This window comes from Crotalus tigris, unplaced genomic scaffold (assembly GCF_016545835.1).
Source record: "Crotalus tigris isolate CLP2741 ecotype Arizona unplaced genomic scaffold, ASM1654583v1 scf7180000017658.5313226, whole genome shotgun sequence".
Taxonomy (NCBI): domain Eukaryota; kingdom Metazoa; phylum Chordata; class Lepidosauria; order Squamata; family Viperidae; genus Crotalus; species Crotalus tigris.
This window is the reverse complement of record NW_024096545.1, coordinates 1,752,545-1,770,493: the sequence shown is the minus strand read 5'-3', so window position 1 is coordinate 1,770,493 and position 17,949 is coordinate 1,752,545. Positions and strand designations below refer to the sequence as shown.

Here is a 17,949-nt window from a genome sequence, read left to right as displayed (position 1 = left end):
AATTCCTACACTGGGATATTGTTTACCACTTGATTTTTAGTCTAATATTAATTGTGGTGTTAATCTCTGCTCAATATCCCTGGATGAGCAGAGATTAACACACAATTAATACTAGACCAAAAATTGCTGGCATGGAGATGTGGTCTTAGCTTTTTGTTTATCTCTTTTGAGGTAAGTAGATGTTGTTTATCTCTATGTGCTTATTGGTAGCTGATTTGTCTGAATGCCAGACTTCCAGGAATTCTCTATAAGGTCTCTTTAATAATTCTCCCAGTCTCTTTAATAACCTCACATTTTTTACTTCATATCTTGTTCTGAACTCCCTGCTCTGCCACTGGTCTTTTTGTTTCTGAACTTCATGCATATTGCTACCCAAAGGATATAGGGCAAATATTCACTTTATTGGCGCTCTATTCCATACTGCAAATGTCTAAATGTCAACCTCACAGCAGTCAGCCTGCAAAAATTATTACTGGTGAAAGAATTCAGATGGAATTTATGTCTGCTTTGTCTTGCATATATTGTTTCACATCTGTGAAAAGGGGAAAAAAAAAATAAGAATTCTGCATCACAGGAGACTTGTGTAAGTTCCTGGTAGAACATGCACTGGAATACATAATAGCTGCTTCTGGTTGTATGAAAGACAATAGGTACTTCTCTTTTCACTTTAGTGGAACAACACAAGTTTGCAGCCCAAGGAGATTACTGATTGCACAATGTTGTTTTGCTTTCTGGATTACAAATCTTGTCTGTGTTCACCTCTCTGAGACTTAGACATTGGATTTCAGGAAGCGTACATTGATTAATGAAGTTCAAAGCAAGGACAGTAAGTAACAAGGGAATCAATACCCATTATTTAAACATGGACTAGCAGCCTGACTTTATTGTATAACAGTGGCCTGGTGGGATGTTGTGACAGAACATTTGTTTATGCAGCTCTTTCCAAATGAACATTTTGTTGGTGTAAGCTGAGACCAAATAGAGAGGGAAAACTAAGGATAGACGAAAGGTAGTCTGGGATTTACCAGTATAGCTCTTCTGAGTCAGTAGCAATAGATTAGCAATCTCAACAAAAATAATTACTGTAGTTAATGTTTTGTTAATTGCTACTTAGTTTCAGTGTTCTAAAGCTGTTCAATAGTTGTATTCAGTTAAATCTCTCTGTGACTCTTTTGGCCATTTTTACAGCCAAATGGGAGTAAAACAATGCAGATATGTATAAAATAGGTACAACTAAGTACTGTATTCATGCATGGCAAAAGCTAGTTAGATCTTAACCAGCATGTCTATTCCTCTCTATTCCACTATCCCAGAAATTAATTTGCATCTAGTTTAGGATTTCTTTTTTTTTAGAAATAGAAAGAAACAAGAGTAAAAGAAATTTACTTTTATAGCTTAGGTGGGATTTTGATGGAAAAAAGATGCTTTGGACTATGGTGTATGTGTGAACTTATTATTAAATTTTCATCCTACCTTTTCCTTAGAGCATCCCTAAAACAATCAGATATTTCAATGAATTAATATTAATAGTTCAAATACTACTATTCTGATGATAGGACATTTTCTGGCTTGTTCTTTTTAAAAAAATGCTTTTTAATCAAACAAAGCATTATACTGAGATATAAGGGTTACTATCATGGGTCTCAATTATTCAGCAGGTCTATATGAATACAGTATGCAGAGGCCATATGGTAGATGTTTTCCTCCAGTCTGGGGAAAATGACTGTTGTGGAGCTACCTACCATATTTCTACTTTTCCCCTTCTTCGGCACTGGTGCTATGCTCCAATTAACTGAGTTAGCAGTCACTGACTAGAGTTGGCTTAGCCCTATGTATGGCTAGGTTGTTTTGTGCTAAATTTAACCTCTGGGGATTTGCTAAGTGGGTCAGTTGACTTTTTTTTGTATCCTCTCAACACACTAACCCTCCCTCCCACTGACCCAGTTGTATGTACAGGAACAAGGCATTGTGTGGGAAAAAAAGGAGGTTAAACAGAGAGGGGGGAGGACATGCATTCCTCTCTTCCCTTTCTCTCCCTCCCCTCTCTTGCTGTACAAGACATAAAATCAGCAAAATATCTGGGCAATATGGACACAGAGCAAGCTTTTGGTTTGAAGTGACTTCTAAGTTGATTTTTAAACACAGCATGACCACATCCTCAACTTTCCCACTTCTTAGCTTTGGTTGGTTTATCTTCTCTTTGACTCCTGTTGTCTTTAAAGAGCTTCCTAAATGGTATAATGTGCCTTCTTTTGTCCAGCAATTCCCAGGAAACCACATCATTATACTTTTTGCCCATATCCTGCTGAGGAGTCTTTTAGATAGTGATACTTCAGGAGTCTGGCTAGTAAGAACATCAAGTTCAAAAAGAGCAACAGCATAGTTAGGGCATGGAGTTCTGCTGGTAGCTAAAAAAGTTAAATAAAAATATACAAGTAAAAAGCTTCTAAATTTCAGACTTCATAGCATAGAAAGTAAAGCCTAACGTTTACTGCACTGAGCTGCTTATCTTAACTGAGACATTTATAGCTGATGATTTTCGCTGCTCTTTTATCGTAACAGCAGTTTCTATCTGGGAATTCATCTTTTTCTTCATGATTTCTCTGTAGACAAAGGACCCCCCCCCCCCAAAAAAAGATCAACGTATTTGAGATTTGGAAACATTTTTTCATTATTATTAATCCAAAATATTTTAGCTACGTCCAGTGGATTCAAATATGTGAACAACCAGTTCTCTGTGTGGATGCCACTTCCAGAAGTCCATTCTGGGCCGGGGCAACAAAAAATTAGCTACCGGTTCTGCTGAACTGATGCAAACTGGCTGAATCCCACCACTGGCTATATCCATTGCTGATTGCCATTTTGTCTAGATCCTCAATCATGAGAAAGGAAGCTGGTCAGAGTGAATCCCCAGGCCTATTTCATGATGACCTCACAACTGTCCAAACTGTTTCCAAAGATGCTAGACTTTCTTTCTCACTCAAAGGAATCTATTGATAATGGATATTGTCTTAGATCAGTTTATTCACAAATGTGCAGCAAGATAAAAATAGGATTATGGATCAACATGGGATTTAAATTTTGCTTTTATCTTTCACTTAATAGTTATTGTAGGAAAGAGTTAATGGTCTGCCTTTTTCTTCATGGATAGCACATATTATCATGATACATTAAACACACAGCATCTGAGAGAGAAATTATTGCTGGGATTGTACAAAACCAAAGTAAGGCAGACAATATACGTACATATAAAATTCATTATTGACCTCTTCTACAATTTTAAAGTACTGGCATGGATAGTATTGACATTATTTAAAGATGGTTTAAAGCTGTTACTTAGGGTTTGGACAGATTTTTGGTAGATGTGGATTTTTTAAAAAATAGGATATTTATTATTACAAATATTTGGAAAAAGTGTCAGATACACAATTGCTGCTAGATGTTAAAGGAAGTAAATGGATGGTCTGCTCAAGAAGAATAAATATCTTAAAGTATTCCTAATTCAGGAAGGTACTTGGCAAAGCCTATTTTTTTTTGAAAAAAAAAAATGTTTGCGGAGTTAAAGAGAGAAAAGTCCATTGGCTTAATAAAGGAAGAAGAGAGAAGACAGAATTGGGTTAAGAAGTATAGATTTGCAATTTAATTAAGTCTCATATACTTAATACATTAATAAGCAAAAGATAAATTATTTGTTACAGTTATATCCTTTCTTTTTGGAGGGGGATATTATGAGGATCTCCCTTTACATTATTCCCATAATGATGATCCCGGTTGATAGGTTGGGCTGAAAGAGAATAATTATTCCTAAAATCATCAACTATCACATCAATGGGAATCCCCCTTTCCATCTACCACATTAACTCTCAGGGATACCTAAAGAAAAAAACTGAAGTCACACCAACAATGTTATCATGCTTCTATACACTTGAATTCAGTGGAGTCTTCAATAGAGATTTTCTTCAGTGGAGAACACACAAATGCAAATCAATTTGTTTTTCTACTTTAGCCATAGCTATTCAGTCTTCCTACAAATAGCAACCAACAGAACGATGTAGCAGGATGGTATATAAAAATGAATAATTCTCTAGTGATAGTAGTTAATTTATATGCTTTTATTGGTAAGGTAGGCAGTAAAAATCTAGATGGTGAGGTAGGCAATCAAGAATTCTGCATGCATTCAATATCAAATCTATTTCTCTGTCCTAACATCATCTGACAATGGTGTGACTTCCCGAATGCTTGCATATAGATCAGGGCTTTTCAACCTTTTCACCCATTGCACCAGTTTTAGGATATGGCAACATCTGAGTTCCACCAGTTGCCTAGCAAGGTGTCAAAAACTTGACCCAAAAAAAAGAGGAAAAAAGTGATAAAGTATAGGTAGTCCTTGATTTACAACAGTTCGCTTAGTGACTGTTTGAAGTTACAATGGCACTGAAAAAAGTGCCCCCCAAGCCACAGCCGAGCAAGACACCTGACTGCCCGCCTGGCGGCACTCTTCCTCCTTTCTGAGGTTTTCATTGTTTTGTGAGCATTTCTGTTGAGGATTGGCAGCGCGGGTGGGGTATTTGGTATTTATTACCCCCATCTGATGCGTGGTTGCAGCAGGTTTTGGTCACTTTACATGACCCTGGGACCGTCATAAATATGAATCAGTTGCCAAGCATCTGAATGTAAATCACAAGACCCTGGAGATGCTGCAATAGTCCAGCTGATCAGCGCTTCTTAAGGGCTCAGCAGGAGTGCCAGGATCACTGCCGAGCTTCAGCTGGAGCCTGGCACTAATCCTGGTGCTTCCACTGAGCCCTGACAGCCCTGCAGCTTCAGCCATCTCTCGCTCAGGCTTGTGCGGTGCTGCCATCAGCTCATTCCCCTCCCCCACTACCACTTTTCTAGGATGGTTGCGTACCACCTGCCAGGTGCCAATGTACCACAGGTGGTACCCGTACCACTGTTTGAAAAGCCCTGATATAGATAATAAGGGACAATGGGAAATAAATTGAATATCTCCATGACTCTTCAGGTAGAAATAATAATAATAATAATAATAATAATAATAATAATAATAATAATAATAATAATGCAGAACTACTGGAAGAAAAGATGTTTACCCGTCGCAGATACACAGTGATTGAAAACAAAGAAATAATGATCTGTTACTACAGATCAAGTCCAACAAGAAGAGAATATCTAAAACGAATGCACCAGTTCTGGAAAGAACAACATCCAGAATCAGAAATAACAGAACAGAGACTAGCAGATCAACGCCGATTTATAACACGAAATAAAGTATTCACAGAAACAGAATTGGACGAACTGCAAAGGTTTACCCAGGGCAAAGAAATCAAAGCCTTACCAGAAGTAATTCAGAATGTAGAGGCAAACCAGGGGGAGTTGGCAGTGAAAGAATCCAGCAGAGATATACAACTGTTCTCATTTGGAAACCAGGCACCTCTTCCTCAGGAAGAACAAAACCCTCTAACTAAAGAAATAAAAGAATTGAAACAAAGAATAACTGAGCATCTAGAACAGCACAAAAACAACAGAATAAGGCTGCCTGCATTGAAGCTTGTTCCAAAGAAACAGCTAGCACAAGCATTAAAAGATGCAAATACTGCAATATCAAGTATAAGCACCAATTCACTGCAAGAAACAAACCAACTAATGTACAGCACAGCTGCAGTTATAACAGAATACCTGGGATGCAAAATCAACAAAAAGAAAAACAAACAAACAGTGCACCAGAAAAATGGAAGGTTAGACTAGAAAATAAGATCAGCAAGTTAAGATCACATGCAAGCAAGCTAGAACAGATGAAAGAAAAGAAGCTGAAGAACAAGAAGACCAAAGAATACCTAATCAAGAAATACCACTTAGAAACAAGGAAGATCAAGGAAGCACTGGAAATAATAAAGCAACAAATAACAGCTATAGCCAGGAAAATCAGTAGATATGAAGCTCGAATTGCAAACTATAGGCAGAACCTCCAATTTCAATCCAATCAGAAACGTTTCTACCAATCCATCAATGGAGAAACTGCAAGGAATCAGTCAGTACCTGACAAGGAAGAAACAGTGCAGTTCTGGAAGCAGATATGGGATAACCCAAAGAAATACAACAAGGATGCGGCTTGGTTAAAAGAGGTGGATGCAAATAAAACAGAAGTTGAAATGAAAGAACTAGTAATAACAACAAAAATGGTAGAAAAAAGAGCAAAGAAAATCAAAAATTGGTCAGCACCAGGTGAAGATGAACTGCATGGGTTTTGGTTGAAACATCTAACTGTTATACACCCACTCATTGCCAAACAGTTCAACAATATACTACAAGGAGGAGAAATTGAAAAGTGGCTAACAACTGGGAAAACCTACCTAATAATGAAAAATCCAGCAAAAGGGGCAACACCAGGTAACTACAGGCCAATTACCTGCTTACCAACAACTTTCAAATTACTAACTGGTGTGGTAGCTGATGCAGTACAACAGCATCTAGTTGAAAACAATCTCTTTCCACCTGAGCAGAAAGGAAACCGCCCCAATAGCAGAGGAACAAAAGATCAACTCCTAATAGACAAAATGATCTTGGAAAACTGCAAGAGAAGGAAGACCAACCTGAATGTGGCATGGATTGACTACAAAAAGGCATTTGACTCTCTGCCACATGATTGGATAATAAAGTGCCTAGAAATAACAGGAGTCAGTAGAAACATCAGAAAATTTGTGCAAAGATCGATGGCACAATGGAAGACACAGTTGCAGATCAATGGTGAGAGGCTGGGAGAGGTTAATATCAAGAGAGGAATATTTCAAGGAGATTCATTATCACCATTACTATTTGTTATTGCACTGTTTCCTCTGTCAACAATACTGAATAACTCAGGACATGGCTATCAAACATCAAAAACATCTGCCAGACTATCCCACCTCCTTTATATGGATGATCTGAAGCTGTATGGAAAAACATCATCTGAAATAGAATCGCTGCTCAACACTGTCCGTATATATAGCCAAGATATTGTAATGGAGTTTGGCTTGGACAAATGTGCCACACTTACTATCAAACAAGGAAAAATAATGAAAACTGAAGGAATCAAGATGCCCCACGAAAATAACATTAAGAGTCTGGATGAGGAAGAGTACTACAAATACTTGGGTATCCTTCAAGCTGACAACATCAAGCACACTGAAGTCAAGAAAAAGATTAGAGGTGAATACATCAAGAGAGTGAAGAAGATCTTAAAGTCCAAACTCAATGGAGGAAATATCATAAAGGCAATCAACACCTGGGCAATCCCAGTCATTAGGTACACAGCTGGAATAGTGGACTGGACTCAAGCAGAACTAAAAGCAATGGATAGGCAGACCAGAAAAATAATGACAATGAATCATGCCCTTCATCCACGCAGTGACATTGATAGACTTTATCTACCAAGGCAAATAGGTGGGCGTGGAATGCTACAAGTACATCAGATGGTTGAAGAAGAAAAAATGGCTTTGGAAGAATATCTGAAGAACAATGATGAAGATGCACTGAAATTAGTATATCAGGAAGGCTTACTAACTACTGGAGAGACCAAACTGGCCTACAAGAAAGACCAAATGAAGAACAGAATAGAGGCATGGGAAGACAAAGCACTACATGGCCAATACATGAAAAAAATAGCTGGGAAAGCAGATAATAATAAAACCTGGCAATGGCTAAGAGCAGGAAAATTGAAGAAAGAGACCGAGGGACTAATTCTGGCTGCACAAGACCAAGCCTTAAGGACAAATGCATACAAAGTCAAAATTGAGAAGACAGCAACAGACAGTAAGTGCCGCCTATGCAAAGAAGCTGAAGAAACAGTGGACCACTTGGTAAGCTGTTGCAAGAAGATTGCACAAACTGATTACAAGCAGCGGCATGACAAAGTAGCAACAATGGTGCATTGGAAGATCTGCAAAAAATATCATTTGCCTGTAAGCAAAAACTGGTGGGATCATAAAATAGAGAAAGTCATAGAAAATGATAAAATTAAACTGCTCTGGGACTTCAGAATTCAAACAGACAAGCACCTGCAACATAACACCCCAGACTTAACAATTGTCGATAAGAAAGACAAAAAAGTCTGGATAGTGGACGTGGCAGTGCCTGGAGACAGCAGAATAGAAGATAAAGAACTGGAGAAGATAACAAAATACAAAGACCTACAAATAGAAATAGAAAGACTGTGGCAAAAGCAAGCAAGGGTAGTACGAATAGTCATAGGCTCCTTGGGTGCAATCCCAAAACAACTGGAGCACCACCTGAACACAATTGGCATTGACAAATTCGCTATTAGTCAATTGCAAAAGGCGGCCTTATTAGGAACTGCTTCCATCCTGCGACGATATCTGTAATACCATCAAACATCCACATCTGCCTATCCCAGGTCCTGGGTAAGGACTCGATAGGTAGACAAAATGTCAAATCCTGTCTGAACATCTGGCTGACTGTGCGATGATCGATAATAATAATAATAATAAGTAATAATAATAATGTTGGAAGGGACCTTGGAGGTCTTCTAGTTCAATCTCCTGCTCAGGCAGGAAACCCTATACCATTTCAGACAAATGGCTGTACCAGTCTCTTCTTAAAAACTTCCAGTGTTGGAGCATTCACCGCTTCTGGAGGCAGGTTGTTCCACTGGTTAATTGTTCTAACTGTGAGGAAGTTTCTTCTTAGTTCTAGATTGCTTCTCTCCTTGATTAGTTTCCTTCCTTGCTTCTTGTCCTTTGGAAAATAGCTTCACTTCAGGCACTTTGGAAAATAGCTTCACTCCCTCTTCTTGGTGGCAGCCCCTGAGATATTGGAACACTGCTATCAGTGTGGATAGCACCGGACGTTTTTAAGAAGAGACTGGACAGCCATTTGTCCGAAATGGTATAGGGTTTCCTACCTGAGCAGGGGGTTGGACTAGATGACCTCCAAGGTCCCTTTCAACTTTAATACTACTACTACTACTAAACATGTCCCCCCTTGTCCTTCTCTTCATTAAACTAGACATACCCAATTCCAGCAACTGTTCCTTATATGCTTTAGCCTCCAGTCCCCTAATCATCTTTTTGTTGCTCTTCTCTGTACTCTTTCTAGGGTCTCAACATCTTTTTTGCATCGCGGTGTCTAAAACTGGATGCAGTATTCCAAGTGTGGCCTTACCAAGGCATTGTAAAGTGTTATTAATATGTCACGTGATCTTGATTCTATCCCTCGGTTAATGCAGCCTAGCCAGAATTTTTTTTTCCAACATTGGCCAGTATGCCAGCTGTATCCCTTCATAGACAGTAATGATTGTTTCAAATTGTTTCAAGTCTCCAGACTTGATTTCTCTAATGAACTGTATGTGGGGCTGTCTTTGGGAATCACTCAAAAACTTCAAATAGTATCAAATGCTGTACACTGTATCTTATTGTATAATCACTTTCCCTTTTGAGTGTTTTATCTGTGTTCACAGCATAACAATTAAGATAACAGCATGTACTCCTTAGTCCAATACCTATACAGATGGGAGGATGAGAACAATGAAGCAAAAGATGATCTCTCATTTAGGATAACTATGGTAGAAGGTCATCCCTCTGAATTGTAACCAAGTAATTTTGTAAGATATGTCATCAGACCATCTCCAGATGTTGTGTTTTCTATACACCTATCCTTAGGAAACAAAAGTGGCCATAGACCTCAGTCATTTTAATGTCACCCAACTCTCTATCATTCTGGGCACAAGTTTATTAAAATGAACTCCACTTATACCTGAAGACCCAGGAAGATGCTATCAGGTATCCCTCTGGCCCCAAATGCCAACTCCCTGAGATGCAGAAATCCAGTTGTCTGTCCAGAAGTAAGAGTTTTCTGCAGTTCTTTTCTGTCTCTAATTCATTGTTCAGATTTTTGTACCTCAGATCTGGATTGGGGGCACCTGGTGAACCACCTCCACATGCAGGTTCCCTAGCATCCACTAAAATAATCTGGGTAGGACCGCCACTGTGGTTTATCTACCCCCTTGAGAGGTCAAGTCTTTTCTGTAGTGAATCAATTCTGTGGAACCATACAACTTTAGAACTTTCATCTGCACTGATCATTAAGAAGGCTTTAAATGCATAAGCTTTTCAGCTAGCCTGCTGATTTCATGTTTTTATTTTAAATGCTTTAAATCTTTCCCCAATTATAATTTATTTCTACTTTAATTGTTATATACCTTACATATTTATGTGTTTTAAATTATAAACAGATATTTGGGGTTTTTTTGGTTTACATTTGGTGCTAGGTGGTTGAAAACTCAAACCAATAAATAAAAATGAACAAATTGGGCTGAGTCAGAGAAATAGCAGCCTGGAAGGCATGTTTTGGCCTGAACATGTCTTTTGTTGAAAGAAATGTTATTGAAAATGGGAAACGAAACCTGTGTCTGTCATTCTAACAACTCAGGTCAAGAAAGCTATTAGTCTCTATCATCTCTAGCCACAATTAAGGCACAGTTAGTGCTATTGTAAAAAACACCTGGTTACAAAAATGCTGCTAAGCTAGTCTTCTGTCAAGATTTGAAGTTTTCAAACAGAAACAAAAGGAAGGCACCTTCACTGCAGTTTTCTCTTGATTTGCTGTGGGTGCTGCCCCCTCCTTTTTTTTGTTTTCACATATAGCCACAGAAGGTTGTGACAATTTAGGGAGTTGAACACTCTTTGACTTTTATGTTTTGAATTTTACTATCAGGGAGCTGACTGACTCATACTGTTTTCTTGCCAGCAGAAGGAAAGATGATTGAAGGCTGGCTTGAAATTCACTTTTGAGGATCAGTCTGTGTGGCAACAGGAGAATTGCCAAGGGGAAATGCTCCAAGAAATCAGAAAGGCTAAAGATGTGTGCTTTGGTTGATTTTTTTTTTCATTTCATTTCTACTCAACCAACATCCTTATTTCTGTTTTCCTTCAAATGAAGCACTTTTTTATTCTCACCTACCATGGATCCATTTTATGATGAATCACCTAGAAGAACTGTCTCATTTTTACCTATTTTTAGGTAGCTACAGAGGGATGCAAAGATATGTAGTTTGGATAAGGGGGCATCACTCAGTAGTAAATTTGTTTGAAAAATTCGCAAGGTCTCCATTTAAAAAGAATACTGCAAGTAACCAATGAAAAAGATTTCTAAGGGAGCCTCTGGGTCATTTTTGCTTAGATGGGTGCATAGAGTTTGATCTACTGAAATGCAGTCTTTTATGAAATTACAATTACTCTTAATTTAAACAAATTTATATACAGTAGATTGGAAATCTGGCACAGAAAACTGCCATTCACTTCTTAAGAACGTAAAATTGAAACATAGGATGTTTCAGAACATTGATTGATTTTTGTAAATGTTGATAACTGATCTCACTCATATATTTCATAAAAACATAGATAGGAAATAAATTCATTGTATGTCAGGTTTCTATTTTTCCAAGTTCTAATTTAGTTCTCAGATCAAAGCATATATTAAAATATATGTGTTTCAAGATAGAATATATTTAGGTGCATATCCAATGTGTATCATATGCTTTTGCATAAAATGAAGTGAATATGACTTTATTAACTGTTTTCTGTTTTTGTTTTATCAACTCCATCCCCCACTTTTCCACTAATCAGTAAATTCAAAGATCTAAGACATGTAAAATCTCCCTCCTCTCCTGACTTCTGCCTGCTCTCATGTTATCTTTCTCTCAAGAAGAGTTATACTAGCCTGGGGAAGAGGAACTGTTGGGCCTATATATCACTAAAAATAGCATTGGAAGAGACCCGAATTAACCTTTCTAGAATTGCTTTAAATTGGTTCCTTCTAGGTGCAATTGGACTACAATTCTCATCAGCCTTAATCAGCATGGCCAATGGCGAGTGCTGACTTGCTGAGTAAAAGTAAAGCCAAGGACACTCGCCCTAGCTATTTGTCCTGCTTATTTCAATTTTGGTCTACCTCTCATGCTCATTACCTCCCACTTCACCATCTTGACCTTGTCTAATTGTCAAGCATTATTTCTAAAATCTAAGTTTGAGCTGCTTAATTCTTGAAGGTTATAGCTAAAATCTTTTTGAGAGCCTATTGTATGATAAGTGATTTTTAGACTCTACACAGTTTCTCTGAGCAAAAATGAAAATTCCAGATATTCTTGGATTAAGTAGCTATGGGAGAGAAAAGTTGAGTCATATCCATGCTTTTAAAATAGCTCTTTGCTCTCTCCTCTGTTCTTTCCTCATGACAGATTACATTCCCATCTTCCCTGATGTCTGAAATGTCTTGCAACACGATCAATACATTTCATGGTGCGTTTACTTCAGACAATGTTCAGTTATTAGTGTGAAAAAAGAGAGAGGACCTGTTAATCTAAAACACTCTTGTGTCTAACACCAGACCATCAATGCTAGAACCTTATTTTTATTTCCTTTGTTTGTGTCTGCTCTGTCCTTCCTTTGGAAGAGTTATAGCCATTTGGTGGTTGCGTGTGTTTTATTTCTTCTCTAATCATTAATTTCATGTTTGAAACATCATTTGTCTCAAAACAAATACCAGTGACTGGCTTTCACCATGACTGCCTACTAAACATAAGCCACAGATACAAAAAGCTTTTCTGTGTGAAAGTGTAAACAGCTGAATGGACATATATGTGCTGCAGCACATCAGATATTGACTTGAAAATCAAAGGAAAATACTGTAAGTTGCAAAAGGACAAAGAAGCAGGGGAGTTCTGCTCTACACTAGAATCCAACCCACCATTTCCTAGCAACCAATACTATTAATAAGTAGAGATGGGAGAGAAATGGATTCACTTTGCATTTTATCTCATTTGAAGCCAAATGCAACCGAAAAGGATTCTTCAGAATTAGCAGACCCCAAATTTTGTTAGAAAATTCTTTAAACATGCACAAAAGTATGCAGTGATAGTAATGGAAGCCCAAATATGCTGATTGAATGGCCCTATGGAAAGTAATATTTTGAAAGAGTAAATCTATCATTTATACCTGGTCATGACACATTAATAGATTAACAAGAAACATTTTAAAAAGGCCAATAAATTTTCTAGAATAGTATTCATAGGTTAATTGGAAAGACTTATTCATGGAGCATCAGGGAGATAAGCAGAAAAAAATCTGCAAAACCATGGCATTGAATACAGCGTAGCAGAAATGAGCAGCATTTATTTGCAATGAAAAGCTGTTTGCCAGAAATATTTTAATTCTATATTAAAGGTCTAATTCCCAAAATTGGTGTAAACATAATATGTCTGAGTGGCATTTGGCCGTAGCTTTTGATCCTGCAACTGTTGTGCCAAGACAGTATCATGAATCTTGATATGACTGAAATATTTAAGCAAGAATCTAATATGTCATTTTCTTCTGAAAAAAATTAATCTGTTCAGCTATGTTAGGGGGTAGGTGGAAATGTCAAAATGGCATAAGGCATTGCAATGCCAACCCTGTACTTTTGTTCTCCTATGGTTGTCACAACATCTGTTGACATAAGGACATAGATAAGATCCTGCAGACTTAAGGAAGGAGGGTTTTCTTTGGCTAATGTGCCCCTAACTAACAACATTCATATTTCTTCTGCTGCTCTTGAAAACTCAGTGTTCTGCTGCCAAATTTTGAGACGAATAAGGAATAAGGAAGAAACAAAAAGAAAGAATGAAAATAGAAAAAAATCCTTTTATTAATAGGTTTAAAAAGTTCCCCTTTGAGTAGAATTGAACTTATTAAATCATGGCACGTCATTTAATTTCACCTAGTGAGAAAAAACTTTATGAAAGTTTCACATGCTGTTTTGCTGATAATGGAATAGAAGTGGTTTTTCATTTTTTTCTTTCTCTAGCTTTTTTTGTTTGTTTGTTTTTAATTTCCCGGTAGTGTCTCTTTCAAATATTAACCAAGTCCAGCCCCACTTAGCTTCTAAACCCCAACAAGTTGGACAGATACTACCACTTGCTGAGATCATTATAAAATGCATTTTTAAAAAGCCCCAAATGGAATAATAAACATAAAGATGCAGGATGATGCAGTCAGTCATCCCTATAAAAAGAGATGTCCCATGGAGTATAACTTGTCAGTATTTCATTGTACCTGCTCCTTCATAATCTAAACTGGAGAGCAGACTATAATCTTCAGCAGATTGAAAATGCAAGGTGCTGGTACTTGCAGTTCAGCTTCCACAATCAAATTTAGTTTTTATGTTTGCTTTAAAAAAAATAGACTCAGATGTTGTTTAATCATGATCCAGCAATTTAGCCATTATTAATTTTATCGGAGAGCTCTTAAGTATAGTTGTCTCATGAGAAGGTTTACATCCTCTTTCTTAATCAGAAATGCATACCGCAGTATAATTCTTTATATCTATATCTATTATATCTCCATCTTTGCCTCTATCCCCATCTCTCTCTTTATCATCTCTTTGAAAACTGGACACACTGATTAAACAATTTATAATGGGATGATATGAAAAGATTAAGAAGCAAATTGATTGATTGATTATATACCATCAAATCCTTGTTGATTTTTAAAGACCACATAAGTAGATTTCCTCTATGACAATTTCTCTCTAATCTGGTCCTTCAGCTTTTCCAATGATAGACTCTTATGATAACAGCAGTCTATGTGCATATTTGTGTAGGTATGCTAGCATACTTTCATTGAGCCTGGCATTTCATCAATATAAACATATTTTACTGTATAGGGGTTATTTTAAAATACATAAATAAATTCATATTAGAATGGATTTTAAATTTGTGAGGCCTAATCTTCCATTTGAAAGTCAGTTTGGTGCAGGAGTTCAAAAACTGGAAAAACATGAATCTAGTCCTAAGTACAAAAGCCAGGTGACCTTGGGCCAGTCTCTCAGAAGGAGGCAATGGTGAACCATGTCTGAAATCTTTTCCAAGAAAACTGCAGGGTGATTGCAAGGAGCTAAGACTGACCCAAAGGTGCTCAAGAGATACTCATACTGAAGAGAAGTACTGAAGCAGAAAAAGATTCCATTTTGTTGGAACAAGCTGAAAAGTATAATTTTTACCTTTCAACAAGAAAAATAACTAAATTCTACACAAAAGGCTAAAGAATTCATCACAAAATATAGAGCAGACTTTGACAAAGACTCAGTGGACATAGAGAAGGAAGCATATGGACAATAAAAGCTTGAAAACACTGAAGACATATTAAAAAATGTAAAATATCTTATGATGTAAAAACATCATTGATGCTGTTTTTCATAAAATCAAATTAGAGTAAAACATTAATTAAATACTTAACAATGAATGAATGAATGAATGAATGAATGAATAAATAAATAAATAAATAAATATGCACATTTATTTATCAGATTCTTAATATAGTGCCACTGTGAAATAATTTGTTTTCCTCATCAGAGTGTAAAGACTACTATACCTTAGCTACAGAAATCCAAAAGACCACGTGAAATACAAAGATATTGAAAAGCTTTGTGGCTATCAAGTGGGCCTTTGGATTCTGCAGCCCAACTAAGGCTGTAGTCATAAAGAGTGCTTTTATGAGTTATTTTTTTTTGGGGGGGTGTTTAATGTAGCAATGTAACTAAAAATTCAAATTGTAAATTTCCTGCTGTGATGCCTCTTGAAGAAATGTGAACCAATGTAAAAAAATCAGCAATTATATACTGATTTGAACCAAACACTATAAAGGATGGAAGAACCATTAAAATACATGAGACTCAATTTAGATATTATTAGCTTGACTCTCATTTATTGCCAGTTTTGACTAAGCTTGGATTTCATCTACATTTTCAAATTTTATCATGCAGTGTATAGGCACCTTCCTATCTTGTGCTCTTCCCAGCAAATTAGAAATCTACCTCCAAGTCTTCCAAGCAAAGTTTTTCCAAAGCTGGCTAGCATTTTGGAAGCTGGTGACAAATGGTATATATCTAATTTTCCTTAGAATTAATTTACAGATTTCAATGGGCTTCTTCCTAGTGAAGCAAATGTAGAATTAGATACTTGTGGGTTTTTTTTTTAAAGAATGAATGGAAATAAGCAGCATTTTGCAAGAACAGATGTGGATAAGATACCTCCTCAGTGATGCTAATTTAAGTTGAAATGCCTATGGAACTTTTACTCTTTAAAAAGTATTTCTAAATGAGTGAGAATAACACCAATGTTCAAATGGCCTTTTTTCTTCTGCTCCAGATGATTCCTATCAACAGCTTTGCCATGCACCCAAATAAATAAAATTAAATGGCGTTCTCCTTTGCATAAGTCGGCCTTTCAGGGTCCTTGCTTAATTCATCTTTGAAAGCAACATCAGCAAAGCAACAGTTTTAAAGAACTCATTAAGGTCCTTTATGTCATCTAAAGGTTAATGATGCACTTCCCTAGCTCTTGTGAGGAAAGGGGTTTTATGAATGCCTTGTTTAAAGCTGCAAAAATACCCTTCTTGGAAGGAAGTGCATATTTATGTGCATTTTAAAACAAAACACATACATTTTTCCCCACCCCCCAATTCCAGAGAAACAGCCTGAACTGTCAGTTTGTCTAACCTTTCTTTGCCTGTCACTGCATTCTCATGATTAAATGTGACGATTATAATCATTAATGATGTTCTCTCTGGGTGGAATTTTGATGTGTGGAAAATAATTCTGTTTATACTGCAAAGTCAAAACCATCCCTTCCAGCTCAACACCTGGAGGTCTCTAGGTTAGCAACTAAAGCTAGTTATATTTGTGTCACCGGATTTTAATATTAAATCCTGTAGCAATGGGAAAGAGGAAGGTATTTCACTCTACACTTTAATCTCTGTCATTCCTTTTAACTAGAATAATCTGTTAGACATAAGTGAACTTGATTTGACCTAGACATGAACTTCTAAAAAGAGCGTTGGAGAGAAAGAGCAAAAAAATATGAGTGCGCAAGAGAGTTCTTGTTTAATACACAGAGAATCATTATTTGTGCAAATTTTCCGTTGTTAACTTGTTTTTGCCTGGAGCCTTGTAAGAATATATTAAATCTTCTTTGACTTTGAAATCTTGTCAGACCCGTTTGCTATACTCTATTGATGGCTTTGCAGAATCCACTATGGCTTGAAAGTTCTTTTTGAGGGGTTTGAAACCAGAAAATTTTGGGGGGAATGAAATGTTTCAGATAATTTGGAAATTGTGTATTACAAGACATTTCTTCAGCAATGCCATTTTTGTTTAAAGACTTGTGTTTCAAAACTGACTTTTGAATTATGTTTGCCATGGATGTTAATGTAAAACTAACTTGGCATATAGCTGGTGGGTGTGTTAAAATGTAATAACAATTATTAATAGAACAGTATTAAACAATGCAACATAAGTAGTGAATTCCATAGATACAATATTTAGGATTTAAAAAGATGCCTAAATATCTTGCATATTACATGCTTTCATTTTCTGAGAAATGAAATAAAATACTGAAATTTATCTATGTGTATGGAGCAATGTATGTTTTTAGTTCTACTACAGTATGATTTATCCAAGATAATAGAATGCATGCTTTACTCTTTTGAACATCTGTGTCCCAAAATATAGGGGTGTTTGTTTGAGTGTGTGTCTGTGTATGTATGAATGCAAAAGATCCAGTGACATTATCCACTTTCTCTAATACAGACACAAAGACTGACTGGATAGTGTCATGGGATCTTTTCCACACACACACACACTCTCTAGTATACACACACAGACACACCCAAACAAAAACACAAAAATACCTATATTTTGCTGGGGAATAAAGAAAGTCAGAAAAAAATAGTAGCTGCTTTTATTATTCAAAATGAAATGCTTTATATGCGTTTTCATTCATTGCAAAACAATTCTTTCAAAGTATTTTCTCAGTGTCAGAAATACAGTATTAACAAGTAGTCGTATCAACACAGTTTTTATTATTGTTAATGTATATCCTGCTTCTGTATCACATGGTACTCA

The 17,949-nt window shown here is 36.6% G+C and overlaps 1 pseudogene; it reads left to right on the top strand.

Moving 5' to 3' along the window:
* The window catches only part of LOC120304777, a 127,984-nt pseudogene that overhangs the window by 109,734 nt on the left and 301 nt on the right, over positions 1-17,949 (top strand).